The 8,333-nt window shown below is 38.3% G+C and overlaps 1 pseudogene; it reads right to left on the bottom strand.

The window, feature by feature from the left end:
* Positions 1 to 1,966: 1,966 nt before the first annotated feature.
* Positions 1,967 to 4,118, bottom strand: LOC110314484 (annotated as a pseudogene).
* Between the last annotated feature and the right edge of the window lie 4,215 nt (positions 4,119 to 8,333).

Here is an 8,333-nt window from a genome sequence, read left to right on the forward strand (position 1 = left end):
GTACCTCGTTTGAATCCAATAAAAATATTTGTATAATGATGTTGCAATTATACATATATATGCATATGAATATGTATATATATATATATATATATATATATATGCATTTAAACAAATTTATTAAGTTTATTCTTGACAGTTTTGTACATGGTTAAGTTATTCAAGCTACAGTCAATTCTTGTAGTGTTTCTGTCTGCACGCAGACCAGCGCCGTGTCTGCGTGGGCAGAAAACACCTTGGGGTGGGTTCATACTGCAGAGCTAATCTTCCTGAAATAAGAGATGACCTGCAAGAAAGATTATTATTATTTATTGATTACACGCGGGAGAATCCAACCCTCTCCCATGTGTCTCATTGTCTCTGCTGAGCGTCTCTCAGTCCTGCATGGCTCAATGTTCCATGTCCCAAATCTCTCAATGGCGCGCGGTCCGGTCCTCCGCGGAATACTTAGAGGGAGGACCCAACAAATTCTCACTTACAAAAATTCTTGTACTCCCTACTAAATTTCACAAACATAAATCTAGCAGAATAAATGCTTATTAACCCACACAAAGATTCATACATGTTTAACTTTTTAAAAATATGATTTATTATATATTAAACCTTCCCTGTGTTAAAGTGTTGTAATTATTGTTTAAATATTGTAATTGCTAATGAAGATGCTTATGAATAAGTGATTTTAAGTATAGTTTTCAAAATATGGAATGGATTACAGAAATACAGCGTGTAAATACAAGAATGTGTATACATACAATCAAACATCTTATTTTACTGTATTTTAATTCTTTAATACTTTCACACCAAATCCTCCCATAACTACCCTCTCTACCCATAACTACCCTCTCTAACTCATATCTGTTCATATCCAACTTTAATGTCTCTTTTCTCTTCTTCTTCTTCTTCTTCTTCTTCTTCTTCTTCTTCTTCTTCTTCTTCTTCTTCTTCTTCTTCTTCTTCTTCTTTTTCTTCTTTGATTATAGGGCTCTTTATATATTGTTGAATTATTCTTAGTAATGGAGCTTGCCCTGGAATATAGTCAACCTTCCAGAGGTCACATCATTAGAAAAACTAAATCTTCCTCTATCAGCAGCTCTCAACCATACAACTTGATCCAAATGCATAGTGAACAAACAGAAATAATAATCACTTCTAACCGTAAACAGTTATTAGCATGAGAAAACAAGAATAAGACTAACAAGAAACCTCAGTATTCAAAGAAGGTCTGTCAAATTCCATTTTAAATATATCTGTCTGATAAATATTTTTCAAGATACTTCTTGTCTTGCATGCTTAAGTCCCAGACTTTAAGCTCAAACACCACCAAAACTTTATATAACTTTTTTGGCCTCCCAAGAAATGTGTTTCATTTTTACTTTGTTGAATTAAAACAAACTGAGAGAAAAGACAAAGAGATCTTGTGGAGCTTGTCCTCACATGGGATTAAGAAATGTATTCCAGGACTCTTCTTCTATAGAGGTACATGGAAACATTCTTGTTAATTCAAATGTGCTGCATCCTGAAACTATATCTTAAAACAATTTTTTAAACACTCAATATTTCCCTTTTTCCTCATCCCAAATCAATGTGCTCAGTACTCAAAATTAGGATAAGCCACAAAGCCTTGGAAACATCATTTTAACACCTCGAAGCTCCATTATTCTTTTAGAATACATAAACAATGGACTAAAGCAAATTAGATAATATTCAATACAATGAGTTCACATTTTTCACATTATGATTTGTCCATTATTTTATTCAGGTGAATGTTTGTGTTTTTCTCTCCCCCCACCCCCCAATAGTTGTTTATTGGCAAGTAGGCTGGAAGGGATGGCAGATTTTGCATTCACAGACAATGCTGCATATTGGGCAGCAAGAGTGATGGAAAGAGCCTGAAGGCCCCTCTTCGATAGCAAGTAGGTAGGCAGGGGTCTGGAGTGTTGATAGAACAGCTATAGATCAGCTCTGGTTAGTAGGCATGGTTAGAGATGAAGAGAGATTCACTGACTGCGGCTCCAGCCTGGACATTTGCGGTATACTTTCCTTGACAAGCGAAGATGTTGTCCAGGACTCACTTGTACTCCTCCTGGGCTGCCTTAAGTTTCTCCTTCTTCCCACTCCAGGCCTTTAGAGCAGAGGCCAGCAGGGCTCAGCCATAGGAGAAAGTCAAGGTCCATGGCCTCAACAGGGGACACTCATTGATACCATTGATGGATGCCTCTTCCTCACTATGCCCTCCAGACAGGAAAGTGACCCCAGCACAACATGGGGCACTGTGCGATGAAATTTTCTGGGTGCAGGCATGGTTGGGGTGACCATTTTGGGTTTCAGCAATATGCCTTCCATGTAGACATGGTGATAACTCAGAGCCTTGTAGACAGTCCCCAGTACCATACTGCCAGTTACATACTGGCAGCGCTTCAAGTCATGGTTCCCATCAGGGAGAATTTCAGGCTCCACAATGGGTACAATGCCATTCTGCTGGCAGATGCTGGCATAAGAGCCAGAACATTGGCATTTTCCATGATGTCAAGGGATGAGAGTATGTTCCCCAATCTTTAGCACACAGCACTACTTTTCAGTCAAATTCTTCCTTCTTATACTGGGCACAGCATTCAGACAGCCCATCCAGTTCTTGGGTAGTGGTCTAGCCATTGGTTCCTGCCAGAGGCACCACACCCTTATCTACCTTAATGCCCACAACACCAATGCTGGACTTGATAACTTGGGGGATGGGATGTCCATCTTCTGGTACAGTGTCTTGTGGAAGAGGATCACCCCCCAATGCAGGGATTCAAACGGTCATCAGCAGTCATCAGCAACTGGGAGTAGAAGCACCTGTTCTCATTGGTGTTCTTGGTGCCAATGGACTGCAGACTCTTGGCAATGTTTCCAGCTAGGCAAGAGGGTTGGGGATAATGCAGTCATTATAGGTTCCAGGAATTCACCACCCTGTATCCATAAATAGATGCACATGCCTGGCTATGCCTTGAAGCTTATATATGGTACAAGCAGATGAGGGTCTGAGGGACTCACTAAATTGGACTGTCACACAGAGTGTATCACTTGGGATAAACCTGGAGGTTGGGAACAACGTAAGCAGGAATGGTCACTCTGCAGATGTATATAGTATGTATAACCTGGGATAAATCTGGGGAATCGGGATTACTGACAGTTCAAGAAACTGGTCAGTCTGGACCTGAGCTCAGAATGTAGAACCTAAGCAAGGCTTGAAGGTTTGATGTGGTATGGATAACTGGGGTATAGTAGGAGGGGAGAAAGATCGCAGGTTTCTTACTTGTGTCTACAGCACATGTTAGAGTTACAGGGTCTCTGATAGCAAGTGGAGTGAAAACAAGGATCAGGTAAGTCACAAAGAAAGAGAGATGGAGTATAACTCTCCAAGTTTAATGGTTGTGAAATGCAAATGGGTGAAAATAGCCACATATGTTTTCTTTATATTCACAATTATACTTTTAGAAGATTACTTTTCAGTTCTCACTGGGTTTTCATTCAGTATATGATTTTAAAATATTTTCTCTTTTTTACCCTTGGGGCTAAATTCTGTTCTTTTGATCCCACTTCTACTTTTTTCTACTTTATTTACAATGAAAGGTAAAATTTTATTTAGAGGCATTTCATTTTACACACAATAATTTATAAACAAGAAATATATAAAATAGAACAAAGCTGTGTTATCATCTATATCTATATCCATATCCATATTTATATCTATATACATATATGTGGATGCTTTCTAGGATTATGCAAGCCCATTTGCTCTGAAATATAGGCTCAATGCTAACACCTAAAATTCTTATTTTTTGCTTAGGTAGAATAGTATCTCACTTTATGAATTTATTGTATCCACAAACATTTTTTACATCAAGACTGAATTCACATTAGATAAAATGTTACCCATGGGGCTGGTGAGATGGCTCAGTGGGTAAGAGCACCCGACTGCTCTTCTAAAGGTCCAGAGTTCAAATCCCAGCAACCACATGATGGCTCATAACCATCCATAACAAGATCTGATGCCCTCTTCTGGAGTGTCTGAAGACAGCTATAGTGTACTTACATATAATAAATAAAATAAATCTTTAAAAAAAAATGTTACCCATGGTGAATATATAAAATTCCTAAATAAACTTAAAATTAAAAAAAAAGCTATTTATCTTCTTCTGTTCCTGAAGTTAACACAAATGATTTTCTTGATTTTAACCACCATATATGTCAATGTATCAATGTTTCTTTCTAGAAATAAAGGGTGTTTCTGTGATTTGTTTTTTGTTTTTGTTTTGTTGTTGTTATTTATTTATTTGTTTGTTTGTTTTGAACATACTCAAAGATTTAAGGAACTTCTATTTCAGAGGAGAAATATACAGTCCCTTAACTTGGTGCCACCTGTAGTATCCATTTGGTTTTAAATACAATCTTAAAAATATTAAAGTCGTTTGTTCATTTTTCTGCAACTGTTTGCAACAGATGTCTTCAGATTCAGAATATATCTGTGATTTTAAGTGATGAATTTTCATTTTCTGTTGTTATGTGAAATGTTTAGTGCAGGAACCTAAAAGAGGTTAATATTGGAAGCATGACACTATTAGAGGAGGGCCACCTTAAGGGGAAAGAAAGAGCAAGTACAAAGCCTGAAGCGAGAAAATGTCTGGTATATCTAAAGTACAAGTTAGATTTTAGGTCAGTATTTCTGGACAGCCAGTGAAAGAAGAGTGACTTAAGAAAACATTAAATACAAGGGGATGACAACAATGTCTTCGTGGACATTGTTAAGTCATGACTTTTCACTTTTAATATTCATTGAAAGGATAGTCTTGTGACACAAACAGATCTATATTTTAATCTTATTACTGTGGTTGCTACAGATTTTGGGAGGTAGGAACAGGGTCAAAACAAGGAAATGAATGAGGTTCTTTTGCAGAGATCCCCCTAAGAGGAAAGAGTGATATAAGCCATATAATAATGCTGAGAGAAGGTGATATGCCAATGATAGTCTCTGGGTTTTTGTCCCAACAACCTGGAAGAAATGGCTGTATCACTAAATTCCCTTGGGAGAAAAGAAAATATCTAGTTCGACAGCATGCTAACTTTTAGCTATGTGTTAACTCCTCCATAGGACATGTCAACTAGGTAGTTAGATAATGCATTAGTCTGGTATTGAAGGGTGAAGACAGAGTCAATGATAAGAACTAAAGAATAACAGATATATGGATAGTATTAAAAACCAAGACATTTGATATTGATATGGCTTAACTTAATATAGAAAATGATGAATATTATGATAGAAACATATTTGGAAATATGAAAAAGAAACCGGGGTTATCTGTCTCACAGTGGTAGTCAGGATGTAGAAGAGTTGACAACTTGAAAACAAATATAATATGAGAATTAACTAGATGAAATTGTTATGGAAATGTCATTATAGGGTGTTTAATGGCCTGCAGGCAATGTTCATCATGCTGCTGAAGGACAATATAAAAAACATTACAGGTGAGAAAACTTATAGACCATAGGAAATGAGACTATTGAGGGCAAGACAAGAATAGTGTAAAATGAAACTGTAGTGGAAAGAAAGAAAACACATATTTTAACAACTTGTATGGTATGATAGACATTTCAATTCCAGACCAGGATTAAAAGGCTGAAGAGAACATACATAGGCTACAGTTTCCTAACAGTGATATAGAATAAATCCTCTTTATGTAGTATGACACTGTACAAAGAGACAAACATTTTTCACGCCATAGTAATGAGTTCACTCTCCAGTTCATTTCTGTCAGTTTCAAGGAATAAGATATCTTACTCCTTTAAAAATGATGTGCCAGACCGAAGCATCCACACCCTCGTCTTCCTTCCTCCTAAGCTCTATATGGTCTGTGGGTTGTATCGTGGGCATTGGGAGCTTCTGGGCTAATATCCACTTTGCAGTGAGTACATATCATGTGTGTTCTTTTGTATCTTATTTATCTCACTCAGGATAATATTTTCTAGTTCCATCATTTGCCTAAGAATTTCATGAAGTCACTGTTATTAATAGCTGTGTAGTACTCCATTGTGTAAATGTACCATGTTTTCTGTGTCCATTCCTCTATTGAGGGACATCTGGGTTGTTATTAGCTTCTGACTATTATAAATAAGGCTGCTACAAAATTGGTGGAGAATGTACACTTGTACATGTTAAAGCATCATTTGGTTTTATGCCCAGTAGTGGTATAGCTGGGTCTCAGGTAGAACAATTTCCAATATTCTGAGGAACTGCCAGATTGACTTCCAGAGTGTTTTTACCAGATTGCAGTCCCAGCAGCAATGGAGGAGTGTTCCTCTTTCTCCACATCTTCGCCAGCATCTGCTTTCACCTGCATTGTTGATCTTTGCCATTCTGATTCCTGTCAGGTGGAATCTCAGAGTCTTTTGTCCAGCATAGATGGGGGAACAGGATGATTGCATGGGAGGTTGAAGGAGGGGGTACCTAGGATGGAGAGGGGGAGGAAGGGGGACAATATCAGGTACTAGAGGAAACAGGAAAGTGGGTAAGGAAATAGAAAACAACATATTTAGCAGTGGGGGATGAGGAACTGGGGGTAGCCACTAGAGATTCCCAGGTTACAGGGAAGAAAGAGGCTCCCAGAATCCAACTAGGATGACTTTAACTGAAATGTGCAGTGAAGGGGAGAAAGAACCTATAAAGACCATCTCCAGTAGATAGGTCCGGTCCCTGATCAAGAGATGGGGCCACCTAATCATCTTAAAGTTTTTAAACAAGTAGTGTTTCTGTCCAAAAGAAATACAGGGCCAGAAAATGGAGCAGAAACTGAAGGGAGGCCCATCCATGGCATGCCCCACCTGGGGATACATCCCATCTGCAGACACCAAACACCCACATTGTTGCCAACAGGCTCTTGCTGATAGGAACTGGTATGGCTGTTCTCTGGGACTTTCTCCTAGAACCTGACCAATGAAGAAGTGGATGCTCCCAGAAAACCATCAGACTGAGCTTGGGGAACCCAGTGGGAGAGCTGGCAGAAGGACTGGAAAAAATTGGGGGGGGGATTGCATCCCCATAGGAAGAACAATGCTGGCTGCCTGGACCACTCAGTGCACCCAGTGACTAGACCACCAACTAGTGAGTGTACCTGGAGGGATCCATGACTCCAGATACATACATAGGAGAGGATGGCCTTGTCTGACATCAATGGGGTGGGAGGCCCTTGGTCCTGTGGAGGTTTGATGCCCCAGAATAGAGGGATGCTAGAACTGTGGATCGGGAGTGGATGGGTGGGGTGGGTGGGTGAGGGAACATCCTCATGGAGGCAAAGGGGTGCGGGGAGAGGGCAGATGGGTTAGGGGGCTTGCAGAGGGGTAACCAGGTAGTGGGATATCATTTGAAATGTGATGATAAAAAATAAAAATAAACATGGTTTGCCTACCACTTCAAATAACTCTTCTTTGTGATTTCTAAATCAAACTTCAGGAAGTGTGAAGAGAAAAAAGAGTAATTATAGTCTATTGTTTTCATACCCCACTACTCTTTATAAGTTTCTTTACTACTAATATGATCAGGCCTATTGTTCAGTGGTCATTTGTGTAATATGAAGTTAAACATAGAGAAAAAGAGACAGAAAGAACGAATTACATAGAAGTTCCAGAAAGCTACCATTTAAGTATCAATGACAGCAGAGCATCATTTTCAAGTCAATGAAAATTTATAAATGTCAGACTGAAGTGTAAAACTTTTCCCTGGTACTTTTGCTATTAACTGCTATGAAGGTCTGGGTAGAAATGAAAGCATGCATTTATTTTTAATATGTATAATGAATATAAAATGATGTAAATCTTCAGGTAACATTGTCAAGTTTATCAGATTACATATTGCTAGAGATAGAATGAATACAAAAGTGCCAAATTATATTATTTTCAGCTTCTCATTTCCCATATGGACTAGGTGAGGCACCAAAATTCTGATAAAATTTGGTTTCCATCCTTCATACAATGTAGTTTCAGGTTTTCAGTTAATTTTCTCTTTTATGATTGTATTTGAGGAGAAACAAACCAGAGGTCCAAATGATTCCACTGAAAGTGACTAGTAAGAGATGCTTTTGGTTGTATTCAATATGTGAAGTTATTAACATTAATTTATTAATAATAATTAATTTGTCAAAATCAAATCAAAACAAAACAGAAAGCTGTCATCTCTATGGGTTCTTAGACACCCACACAACAATTGGCAAAAAGCACATTTAGTGGTGTGAGATGTCACAGTACTTGTTTCTCTGTGTTCTTGTTATGGCCTCATCTTGAGTTTGTTTGTACTAAACTTC

This window comes from Mus pahari, chromosome X (assembly GCF_900095145.1).
Source record: "Mus pahari chromosome X, PAHARI_EIJ_v1.1, whole genome shotgun sequence".
NCBI lineage: Eukaryota > Metazoa > Chordata > Mammalia > Rodentia > Muridae > Mus > Mus pahari.